General features: G+C 37.4%; 1 protein-coding gene and 1 long non-coding RNA gene across 13 annotated transcripts in view; one reads left to right on the top strand and one right to left on the bottom strand.

Annotated features, from left to right (window-relative positions):
- The window catches only part of LOC119691836 (IQ motif and SEC7 domain-containing protein 1), a 147428-nt gene that overhangs the window by 24645 nt on the left and 109554 nt on the right, over positions 1 to 13229 (bottom strand). The gene's annotated exons all lie outside the window — the stretch shown is intronic.
- Positions 10585 to 11372, top strand: LOC125490735. The gene is made up of 2 exons (XR_007267877.1): positions 10585 to 10878; positions 11205 to 11372. It is a non-coding gene; the product is annotated as an uncharacterized LOC125490735 (long non-coding RNA).

The raw sequence follows: 13229 nt of genomic DNA, 5'->3' as shown, positions 1-13229 counted from the left end.
AAACTTTTGAAACTTAGATGAACATTGGACTTGAAAGGTGATACTGCGACTGATATTACCTAACAAAACGTGGTAAATACTCAATAGGTATATTTTGAACTAATTAAAGTGGTTGATCTTATACGTGAATATTGTATCACACGCAGAATTTTGCGCTATGTGTCCGAAGGTTGCTTGTAAGTATATAAAAAGCACGGACAGTTTACCACACAGAAAACGCATCTACGTGCGTCCATACGAGTACAATACTTAAAAATATTTATTTATTAGGTATTTGAGAACCTTATAGATATGTCGCAGCCGGATCGTATAACCCGCCGTATTACATGACGCCTAGCCGCATTACAAGACAGGGCCGCTTTGTAATGCGGCGGATCAACGTTTAGCCGTATTGAATACGCCTGAATGAAAATGCGTCGGATTGTATTCGACATCATACGTCATTCAATACGGCTGGCCGTTATGTAATACGGCGAGAGATTAGCCGCCGCTTTGAATGATTTTAGTTTCGATTTTTAACACTCGTGGCGCTGCTCGACATAACAACAATAATGGCGTTGGATACAGATATTTGATGATGATTAAAACGAAGAAATCGTGTTATATATGCTAGTAAACAGTACTTCAAGAACAATTTTCACGTGAAATTAAATAATTTCTATTCCGATCATTGCGGTACAGTGAAAAACGTACAAAAGTTATAACACACATCAAACAGCTAAAGTGACCATGGATTCTGCTGGTCGGCGGATTTTCAGATAATGTTACTGGGTCAAAAAATATATATCTGGCCGGCAAAGCTTATTTGATCTTGAAAAGACTGCGACTAGGCAAACGTAGTGTGAGACGCCCTCAGGCTAGATGGGGTGACGACTTGCGAAAGGTGGCTGGTTATGATTGGATGTGGAAAGCTGTGGATCGCATCCAGTGGCGTGTTTTGGGAGAGGCCTACGTCCAGGAGTGATGTTGATGATGAAGAATAATAATTCCGAAGGTCCTACAATCCGAGTAGTGCCCATGAACAGCATTTTGATACTTTAATGGAAGTCCATATGATAGATTTACTCTATTATGATTACAAAATCCTTTACCTGTAATGTCATGCTTAGTATGGACATGGTCACCCTACAATTCAGTAGTAGTACGATGCGGCTAAACGTGGGCCGCCGTATTGAAGAACGTATTGAAATGACAATCCGGCTAAACGTTGATACGCCGCATTACAAAGCGGCCCTGTGTTGTAATGCGGCCAGCCGTAATGTAATACGGCGGATTATACGATCCGGCTGCGACAGATACATTAGCTCTAATGATATCTATACAATAATCAGCCAGCAAATACGGTACGAACCTTCAAAGTGTAACCGAAATGGGTGAATTTTATAATTAACACCCACTTCGAGCAATGCACGAGAGCAAACCGTGAAAAGTTTTAATTTCACACTTTGTTACAGATAGAGTTATTTCTAGTTAACTAATACAGTTAGGAAAGGCCACAGAATGTTAACCAGAGAGCTCATATACTACGAGTATGAACGTAGGTACATCGGAAGGTTTAGATGCTGTAAAAAATTGCTAAGGTCGAGTATTGCATTTTGCAGTATACCAAATAGAAACGTAGATATTGCAACCAAATTTTAAATTATTCTTTTAATAAACCAAGGTCATTAAATCGGTACTTTGTAAGTGGACCTTTTTATTGCTCGTGAGTTTATTTTAAATTGTGCTTTAATAAGGATTTTTAGGACTACTTTACTACAGGAAATATAATTTTATGAACCATCCACATGACAGCTGTTCCCAACAAGTTAACATTTTGAGCACATTTCCACCAAAGCAACTTTACCGTACTCTACTGAACTAACTACTAATATGATAATTTTGCCACATTAACAGAGGGAACTCGGCAGAGCGTATTAAAAACACACGTACAGTTTGAAACAAATATGTTTATTACATTTAATAGCTACGTGTACTATTAGTAAAGCGTTATCAACTTTAGTAGCACACAAATAAGTCATAAATTGGATCTTCAGTTTTTTATTGTTCCAGAAAAATATAGCTTTATGCCGGTCGCAGAAAAAACAAGAGAGTAAATTCGTCAGTTATCGTATAACAAATTACTGGAGCCAATTTCGGAATTGGAAAAGTTTAGGGTTACTGACATTAGGCGACAAAGGTCACGAGGTAGACGGTAAGATATCATTAAAGAACCAACAGTGGTCTAAAGGAGTTGGCACACTTATTCGCCTCTGCCACGACACCGCTCCAATACTAAAGGATAATTTCGTAATAATCGTAATCTAATCACTGTTTCGGAGAAAAACCTATCGGCTGTAAGCTATCTTCTAGAGAACAAGTAGGTGACCTCCTAATATTCATTTCATTTATTGACTGTCAAAACTAATACTACTTTAACAGATAACATCAAAACTATTCTTGTTGTCAATATAAATATATATACAATAAAAAGTTAAATAAAAAATAAATAAATTACCAATAAAAAAAAAAACCATACTTTAATTACAAATTAATTTTGCAGGTGGGAGCGATGTCGTAGCAGTGTGTCTTAACCTTTACCTTAGCCTCAGTTTGACAGTTAAGACAAGGGATCGAGGTTTGCAGATTTTTCTTTATCGATAATATAAATTATTGAGTAATTCGGCGGCCAATCGTCATATCGATTGATAAGATTATACCAAATTGTATATGTGAATGACACACACTTTTCCACGAAATTGATATGGAATTCCAATAAATAAGATTTAAGAGGCCTTTTGTTATTGTAAATATTTATGAATGTAGTATCCACGAGCGTGCTTCATGTCTGTACTACATTCGACAAACAGAAGCAATATTATCGCGTAGTTTTGTTATATTGGTGGTCGTGTCTGGGTCTAGCTTTCAGAAGACTTTGAAGAGCAGCAATGTACTACTGGCAGCTACATGCATCGCCAGTAGTTTTGTGTAATGAATAACATGCCTCCTTGACAATGACCAATGGCCGCGAGTGTGACGGACATATAGCTGTTTATTATACTCACACACACACATACACAGACTCAGTGACACATAATTGCAAATATATGCTTTCTATGTCGTTCATTTTGTTGATAAGCAATTAGTTACATTACACCATGTGCGTGAAAAGTTTATAAACTTTTTTTATACGTTACGGTGTTTTATCTAGTGTTTATTATTGATAGGCGTTTAAGGTAAAGATACTAGAATATGGACTTTTCTTTAGGTATGCATTCTTTGTGTCATCACATCACAACTTATTTTTATCAATGTTTAATAAAGATAACAACAATGACAAATTATCTGTTGCTATTCTGTATGAGTGAAGAATTTCACGTTACTCGTATAATTTGATGAGAGATACAAACATTAATCAGAACTAGGTCTAAGAAACAATTATTTAAAGCAGTGGGCAGATCCATGCCAGATGGTCAAACGACATCAACAAAGTTACGAGAAGGCAGTCGATTAAAAGCAGAAGGAATGAAAGGGGGGCTGGGCTGATGATGACAATTATAATGAGGCTACGAGGCATACACTAGATCCTCTCACACAGATAAAAAAACATAAGATTTTTATATAAAACTAGCTACTGCGAGCAGTGAGTTAAACTTCGCTCAAAATGTTTTACTGTTAATATTCCAGGATCGGTATTCAGTATAGATTTAGCAGGAATACCTGCATTAAAAGAAAGCAGTTAGCCGTCACAGTTCAGACCCGGCAAAACAAACATAATAACATTACAGCTATCATTTTACAACACCAATATAATCTGTACAGTCGTCTCACGACCCACCATTACAGGGAAAGTGGGTAAAAACTAACATTTTGTACGACAAGCCATCCGTAATGCGAACCGAATAAATAATACTCGTGTTGTGACGTGGGCTTTCTCCGCAATATGACTCGTGGATCGTTTGGTTTTACAATGTTGGTACTTACACTACTATTGATTTGCAAATTCATTTTGTACTTAAAATTGCGAAGGTAGGTACTTAAGGGAGTATAATAAATTATCTAATGACATAAAACACCAGCCAAATTAGTGCCCTTTTGAAAACATTCACACTATTATATTAACTGCACATGACTATTACTTAAAATATATTTGAAGCGACCCGTTTTGCAATTACACAATTTTTTTCTAGGTATGAGCGCTCTGCCATATCTGCTATACACACGCACAGTTATAACTTCAGTACGTCCGACCTAACGACCAACTTCGCTGAAATTCAGCATGACTTTCATTATTCAAATAGCTGCACCAGAAATACTGAACGAATACTATCCATGGGGGTCACTCTATATGACGGAAAACCAAGTTTCGGAGCTCTGCTGCGCGAACCACGACTCAATCTCGTTGTAATAAACGTGCCGATTACACGAAAGCTCTCGATCGTTAGTTTTTCGTCAGTATAGAGTAACCCTCCAGGTACTAATTAATGAATACCGATCTCATTTCGTGGAAGCGCAGCTAAACTCAAGCAACCATAGAGTAAGCGGGTTCTAAGTTGAACTAGTCACAGACAAAGTGGTTACCGGAAACGGAAATACGAAATTTCAGCTGAAAGCGCAATGCAGGTAAGGACTTCCGGAAATCTAAATCCCAGTAATGTGTTGCTTAATGATAAATATATACATAATGTTAAATATACGAGTCTCTAGATGGTAATTCAGGTTATTTGACTAAAGCACTTAATTCCACTACATAATAAACATAAAATGTTTTGTAGCAAGAGGAAAATTAGATTTATACGTTTCCGGTGTGATTTACCATGTTATTTATGTATACTTTTATAGAGACGTAGGTACTAATCTATAAATGTTAAGTTTGATTGATTGTACTGTTACAGAAATGTATTTTTTACTATAAGGTAAATTTCTGAAGCTGGCACTCTAATAATGTTCAAACATTCTTGTTTCAGTGTAACAGTTTTAATTAAACTATGCTAAAGAAAAGAAACGACATAGTTTTAAATAAAAAATGTATTTTTAAATACCGTAGCAGAGAAGTCAATTCTGGCGCCCTATCGCGAAGTCAAAACGAAATACCATATCGAAGTACCTAATTAGTGTGAAATTCAAAACATTTTGAATCCGCAAATGGTTGTCAAAAAAAGTTCGCGATAGGTACACTGTATACAACTGATCAAGCATTTAACATTTATTCCTAATAAATCCGGGATATGGGATTGGTTTAAGAACTTGGTATAGTAGACATATTATAGGTAATCTAAACAAAGTCTTCGGCCCATCAACCTGTCCAGTGGATACAAATATATTTTTTTTCTACCCACGCACATCTATACTGCACACCAGAAGTGTAAATCAAAATTACACTTCTTCATACTTAATTAAAACTACCAAACTCGACCCCTTAAAAACTGCACCGAAAATAGAATTCTCTTTGCTCGCTACAGGTTGTATATTTTTTCAGCCGACCTGGCTGAAAGCAAAGCTATCGCCGTACACGTGGAACCTGCTGAGCTAAACTGAAATTCAGTACAAGAGCACTGAACACTTCGAGTTTGCAATTCCATTATTGGTGCCACATAAACTTTGAACTTAACACGTTTATGGCTGTGTGTCGGCTGTAAATAATATGTTGTAAATTTGATAAGCCGAGATATATATGGCGGGAATATACGGCAGCTGTTTGAGAGGATGACAGCTACTATTTGGATTTCATATTCATAGCTATGATTGTGTATGTTTAACTTGAGATATGCTATTTATTCCAAGCAATAGATAATCTTTCCTATTCCTTTCTCAGTAATTACAGAGTGGAAGCTCTTTTTCTTCTTTATTTTGCTCTTGGAGTTTTGCCGCACTTTTAGTAAACTGTCAATTCATAAAGTAAAATATAATGTCGTCAAATACAGGGTGATTGGAAAGTCGATGTATTCCTTTAAATGGGTTGTAGTCGATGGCATTTCCAGTCGATTGAACGCCAAAATGCATTATCCGAAAGTCAACCATTTCTGAGTTATTTAAGTTTCAAGTTTTTTTAAGAATTTTGCCAAAATGTATGTTTAAAAGCAAAATATTTCAAAAACCAACGATTTTTTAAATACTTTTTTGATTGTTTTGCATTGGTGACACCTTAGTCAACTAATCATAATCATTAATTGCGTAATATTTAACTTAATTTAGACACAGTGCTTCAAAATAGATGAAACATTAAGAAAATTTTACGAAAGATGAAAATAAAAAAGCTAATTTAAAAAAGAATTTTATCTGACAATTTTTCAGGCACTACAGCTTAAAAACATAATCAATTTATAAGCTTTAAAATCACATATTCCAATCTAAAATCGATTAAGGTATGACCAAGATATAGCCAAAACAACCGCATATGCGGGCAAATCTCAGTAGGAAAACAAACTACATTTTGTTTAAATTTTAAGGTAAAATGTCTTATAACTGGACTTTTTAGAGCTCCGAACCGTTTGCTAATTATTGTTCTCCGATAGCGCGGTTCCTCAAAGGCACAGATCGACTACAAGGTTGCTTCACCGAAATAATGCTTGTCCGATAACACGGTTAGCCGAAAGTACTTTTTGATGACGATAGGTTCAAAGATAGAATGCTTTTTCGACTGCCCAGTTTGTCAAATTGTTTAACCACCAAATTGCATCTCCTATAACACTATTCGGTGAAACTTTTCAGCTAAAATATTTGGCACAGTGTTTGAACACTTTCAATTTAAAACAATCATTGTCAAACAGTGCTATTGTCACGTGCAGTAGCATTGGCCAGTAGGCCAATCATGTTTTCGGCGAATTAACCGTCGTCGAACAGTAGTTTTATGGAACCGGGTTGTGAAGAATTATTTTGTTTTACTAATCATAATTGAAAATTACAATCGGCTAACCGTGTTATCGGACAAGCATTATTTCGGTGAAACAACCTTGTCCTAGATCAGTGCATTTGAGGAACCGCACTATTGGAACACAATAATTAGTAAACGGTTCGGATAAGTCCAGTTACAATACTTTTTACCTTAAAATTGGAACAAAATCTTGTTTGTTTCCCTACTGAGATTTGCCAGCCTATGCGGTTGTTTTGGCTATATCTTGGTCATACCTTAATCGATTTTAGATTGGAATATGTTATTTTAAAGCTAATAAATTGATTATGTTTTTAAGCTGTAGTGCCTGAAAAATTGTCAGATAAAATTCTTTTTTAAATTAGCTTTTTTATTTTCATCTTTCGTAAAATTTTCTTAATGTTTCATCTATTTTGAAGCACTGTGTCTAAATTAAGTTAAATATTACGCAATTAATGATTATGATTAGTTGACTAAGGTGTCACCAATGCAAAACAATCAAAAAAGTATTTAAAAAATTGTTGGTTTTTGAAATATTTTGCTTTTAAACATAAATTTTGGCAAAATTCTTAAAAAAACTTAAATAACTCAGAAATGGTTGACTTTCGGATGATGCATTATGGGGTTCAATCGACTGGAAATGGCTTCGGCTACAACCCATTTAAAGGAATACATCGACTTACCAATCACCCTGTATAATACGTATGTTATTGTATTCAATTAGTACAATTAATTTACATAATATTGATTTCAAAGAACAATGTTGTTTAGATCAGGTGAAAATAAATATGCATTTCCCAGTAGCTATGTATACTTAATGTTCCAAGTTCAAAGTTTACACAGTTGCACTGTACTAAACGTTGCAAGGGTGTTACTCTATACTGACGAAAAACTAACGAAAGAGAGCTGTCGTGCAATCGGCACGTTTAATACAACGAGATAGAGTCGCGGCTCGCACAGCAGCGCTCTGAAACTTAGGTTTTCGTTATATAGAGTGACCCCCAGGTACGAGAGGTGCAAACTCGATCTACAGTCAGAGCCAGTGCTATAGTTATCATACTAAATACTAACTATTGCTTTTCAAGTTTCTCCTAACTAACCTCTGTATTCATAGAACTTACAACGCGTTTGCAAGAGATTCGTGTATCGGCGAGAAACACACGACCTATGTACTTAATAAACTAACGAGCAATGAAAAAGTTTCACTTTAAAAATGACGGCACTAAGTGACTCAATTTTTTTTAAATATTTAGTTTGGTATTGATTAAAGTATATGCGTTTTTAGTTGGTAACAACTTAAATAAATTTAGTGAGGCTGATCAGTGGATCAGTAAAATTCAGTGGGGCTGATCAATTCTCTTATCACGATTTAATTTACGTATCCTATAAAATTCGCCCCCCCAAATCCAAACCTAAAACTCTTCTTCAGCGCAATTTTGGTGGAATGGTGCTGGAGAATCTTTGCAGTGATGCGAAAAACTTAGCTTGGGACACTGTCTATAGTGCTGATACGATGGATGCAAAGATTAATATCTTCAACTCATTAATCATCCAGCTGTATGATATCCATGCGCCTGTGAGAGCAGTTAAAATTAAACATCTTCCTGCTCCTTGGCTAACTGATGAAATTAAGCAACTCATTAGCCAAAAAGCTGCAGCCAAATCTAGGTTTAAGTGTAGCTCATCTGACAGAAATAGGCAGAAATACACTGCTATACGTAATCACTGCAATAAGGTGTGTAGGGATGCACAACGACGCCATATTCACGAATCGGTTCAAAACGGTGACCCAGCTAAAGTCTGGAATTTCCTCAGGTCGCTAGGAGTTGGTAGATCTCGTTCTGATTCTATTCCCAAGGACATAGACATTAACTGTCTTAACCAGCATTTCACATCCTCAGGATTCGTAATGAAGAAATCCGCAGGAGAACTAAAGTTACCGACATAGCCAAAAGGATTAGCACGCTGAAGTGGCAATGGGCTGGCCACGTAGCCCGCAGAGCCGACGACCGCTGGAGTAGAAAGGTTCTGGAGTGGAGACCCCGTGTCGGCAAACGGCGTGTCGGTCGCCCCCCAACCCGTTGGTCTGATGATCTGCGGAAGGTAGCGGGAAGCCGCTGGATGCAGATGGCGGGTGACCGTTTGGGGTGGCGATCGTTAGGAGAGGCCTATGTCCAACAGTGGACTACAGAAGGCTGAGAGAGAGTGGCCATGAATAGTGCTACTAAACACAACACACTGAATTTTCTTTCATCTCAACCAACTCCTGACATTTCCTTATTTAACTTCAGTGACTTTACCGATTGTGACGTTAAGAAGAGCATACTACATATCACATCGAATGCGATCGGTACTGACAGTATCAGTCGGAACATGGTTCTTCCTATTCTAGACATAATCCTCCCAGTAATCACACACATCCATAACTATTCCATTTCCTCTAAAACATTCCCATCCGCTTGGAAAGATGCTCAAGTCACTCCCTTGCCCAAGAAATCCAATCCATCTCTTGCTGACTTCCGTCCTATTTCCATCCTTCCCTTCCTTTCCAAGGTACTCGAACGTCTGGTCCATTACCAGCTGAATGCATTCCTAGTGCGAAACAACTTAATGAATCCGTACCAATCTGGGTTCCGCCCGGGACATAGCACTGTAACGGCCTTAGTGAAAATCACTGACGACGTTCGTCAGGGTATGGAGAATGGTGAGCTGACGGTGCTGTCACTACTCGATTTTAGCAATGCCTTCAATACAGTCGATTATGACATACTATTGGGGATACTGCGCTCTCTTAATGTATCTCCAACGGTAATTGACTGGTTTCATAGTTACTTGCACGGGCGCCGGCAGCGAATCCGTATTGAGGAGTCATTCTCTCTATGGTGCAGCACAACGGCCGGAGTCCCGCAAGGTGGCGTGTTTTCCCCTCTTCTCTTTGCCATATTTATTAACAGTATTTCTAATCACTTATCTTCTTCCTACCACCTTTATGCAGATGATCTACAAATATACAGCCATGCGCCTTTATCAGATCTCTCCGTTGCAATCAACAGAACAAATACTGACCTAGAACATATTTTGAAGTGGAGCAGTGACTTCGGCCTAAGAGTCAATCCGACTAAAACCCAGGTGATCATTCTTGGCAGCCCTAGATTTATTTCCATGATTGACTTCGATTCCCTTCCACAAGTTATTTTTGATGGTGTACATATAGAGTGGAGTAAAGAAGTTAAAAACTTGGGGGTGTATCTGGACAGATCCATGACATGGAAAAAGCAGCTGGAAGTAGTTAGTAGAAAGATGTTTGCTTCAGCAGGTTCACTTCGCAGATTGCGGAATTTCTTGCCCACTTCCACCAAAATTGAGCTTTCTCAGTCTTTACTTCTACCTATTTTAGATTATGCCGATTCTTGCTATCCAGATTTAACTGAGGAGCAGTTAAATAAGCTTGAGCGACTCCAAAATTTTTCTATACGGTTTATATTTGGCTTACGCAAATATGACCATGTTTCCGACTTTCGCGCGAAACTCAAGTGGCTCCCTATTCGTCTTCGTCGCAATGCCCACATTCTTTCACTTTTATATTCCATACTCTTTAACCCAACATACCCCGCTTACTTAAAAGAACGCTTTCAGCTTCGTTGTGAATCTCACAACCTGACACTGCGCTCTACCCACAATCTCCGCCTTAATATCCCTCCTAATACCACTAAATTCTTCAGTGCTTCTTACACAGCACATAGGGGTATTTGAACGATCTACGCGGCCAAAAGTCAATTTTTCAAAATATGAAATACTTCCACGAAATCGGGTACCTGGGGTACCTGACCCTTCTGGGAACAATATGCAATGCCTCTAATTAACCTTAAGTGCATGTCGGACCGGTAATGTCAGTCGGAATTCGATCGTGTCACCTCGTGTACGTTATCTGTTCTCGGCGCTCTTACGAAACCTGAAGTTTGAAAGTGAAATTTTAAGTTATTAAGTTCCTCAGTGTTGAAAAAAACTAATGGATCCTCTAACACAAGGTAAATACTATACAAAATCAATTTAATATTTCGAAATTTACTGTTAATAACGTATATATTGACCTCTAAAGTAGACCCTGTCACTCAGTAATTTTTTTTCAAAAAAAAAACTTTGAAAGTACTTTTTCTTGTACTATCAAGGTAGATCAAGCAAAAATTTGATTTGTATTGTTTAGTTTGTAGTTTCACTTAATAGAAAATCAAAAAATTGGATCCGGATTCGTCCGGATAGACTAACTTTTGGTACTTTGAACATTCTTAATAAAATCGTATAAAAAAATACTTTTTCATTTTATGGTACTAAACGCATTGTTTTTTTGTTTTAGGGTCACTGGGTACATCGGGGATGAGAATCGTGACTAGAAAGTACTTGTTTGACCGCATGACGAGTGCAAATTTACCCAACTTAGAAGAAAAATTTGATTTCTTGAAAGTTCAACTTTTTTCTACTGAAGGATACAACAATGACCAAATTGAGACATTGAAAAAAAACTTTGCGTATTTTAAGTCACAGTTTAAAAGTCGATGGACTAAAGCTCACAATAAAGAAGACGTATTCCTTAAATACAATGAATCTTGGCTGAACGGAACTTTCGCCATTCCTGTTGCGGATAGTCCGTTAAATCGATCAGGCCGACCGGAGAAATCTTTCGAAGAGCTGAGCGAGAGAAGTAAAAGGAGAAAAACTGAGGCGATTCGCTCCAACTTTGATAAGGAAATCATAATGCACGCAGCGCAAGTAGAGCTGAGAAAGTCAGGAAAGCGGGATGCTTCGAATGTGCTGAAAGAAATAACAGCTTCACCGACTCGTGCAACTAATTATAAGAGGGCATATTTTCGAACGAAGTCCTCAAAAGATAAAACTAGCCCCTTAACTGTCCAGGAAGCAATCCAAATGTTCACCGATGCGGACCTAACACGAGAACAATATGAGATTATAAGACGAACAAACAAGAAATTCTTTCCTTGTTACAGTCTTCTACAAAAAGAAAAGAAGAAGTGTTATCCGCCACCAGAAAAGCTCACTGTAACTAGTACAGGCGCGGAAGCTGAATTGCAGCCTTTGGTCGACCTTACCATTAGGCGATTATCGGAGTACCTGGAAGAAGTACTGATTACATTAAATGCTCAGGAACGTCAAACTCTAAAATTAATTTGCAAATGGGGTTGTGATGGGTCCCAACAATCTCAGTTCAAACAAAAGCTTGACAATGATCTAGATTCGGACATGAACATATTTCAAAGCTGCTTCGTACCTTTGAAATTAGTGTGTGGTGAAAAAACTATATGGGAAAACCCAACATCCTCTTCACCTCGATTTTGTCGGCCTATAAAATTTAGATTTATCAGAGAGAATACGCACGTTACGGAAGAAGAAATCAATCACATAAACAACAGCATAAACGGTCTAACTGCAACTGAATTCGATTTATGTGGCAAACATTTTACAGTGAATCATACATTCATAATGACTATGGTGGATGGAAAAGTCTGCAATGCCGCCACAGGGACCACATCGACAAGTAGATGTTATATTTGCGGTGCAACCTCAAAAGACTTTAACAATTTGGATAGTGCAAAAGATGTGAACTTCGAGGCTATTCAGTTTGGCCTCTCAGTATTACATGCTAGAATAAGATTATTTGAGAGTATTTTACATTTAGCGTACAAATTGCCGGTGAAAAAATATAGGGAACGGAAAACAGAAAATGAAAAAAAACTTGAAACAGAAAGAAAAAAAGAAATACAGCTAAAGTTTCGCGAAGCAACAGGGTTAATAATAGATATGCCAAAGGCAAATTTTGGGAACACCAATGATGGTAATACAAGTAGAAGATTTTTTGAGGATCCCAAACTGGCATCTGAAATAACGGGCATCAATTATGATCTGATTTATAGATTAAAGGTCATTTTAGAGGCAATTTCGAGCGGACATAAAATTGATGCGGAAAAATATGATACTTACGCAACAGAAACTGCTCGTTTATACGTAGAATTATATCCATGGCACCCAATGACACCCACAATGCACAAAATTCTCGTCCATGGCTCGATAATTATAAAGAGTGCTCTGTTACCAATAGGACAGTTATCGGAAGAGGCAGCAGAAGCGCGAAACAAGCATTTCCGATCTTACCGACAAGATTTCGCTCGAAAATTTTCACGGGAAAGCTGCAACAGAGATATTTTTAACCGTCTACTTTTAAGCTCCGACCCTCTAATAAGCTCCAGAAGGAAAATAAAAAAAAGGAAACTGCTTTCTTTTCTACCAGAATCGTTAGAAATGCTCATAGCTGCCGACCCAAACCCATCACATTTTTCTTCTGGAAGCGACGAAGAAAATTAATTTT

Source organism: Plutella xylostella, chromosome 27 (assembly GCF_932276165.1).
Source record: "Plutella xylostella chromosome 27, ilPluXylo3.1, whole genome shotgun sequence".
Taxonomy (NCBI): Eukaryota; Metazoa; Arthropoda; class Insecta; order Lepidoptera; family Plutellidae; genus Plutella; species Plutella xylostella.
Note: the sequence above shows the minus strand (reverse complement) of the source record. Positions and strands in the feature narration are given on the sequence as shown.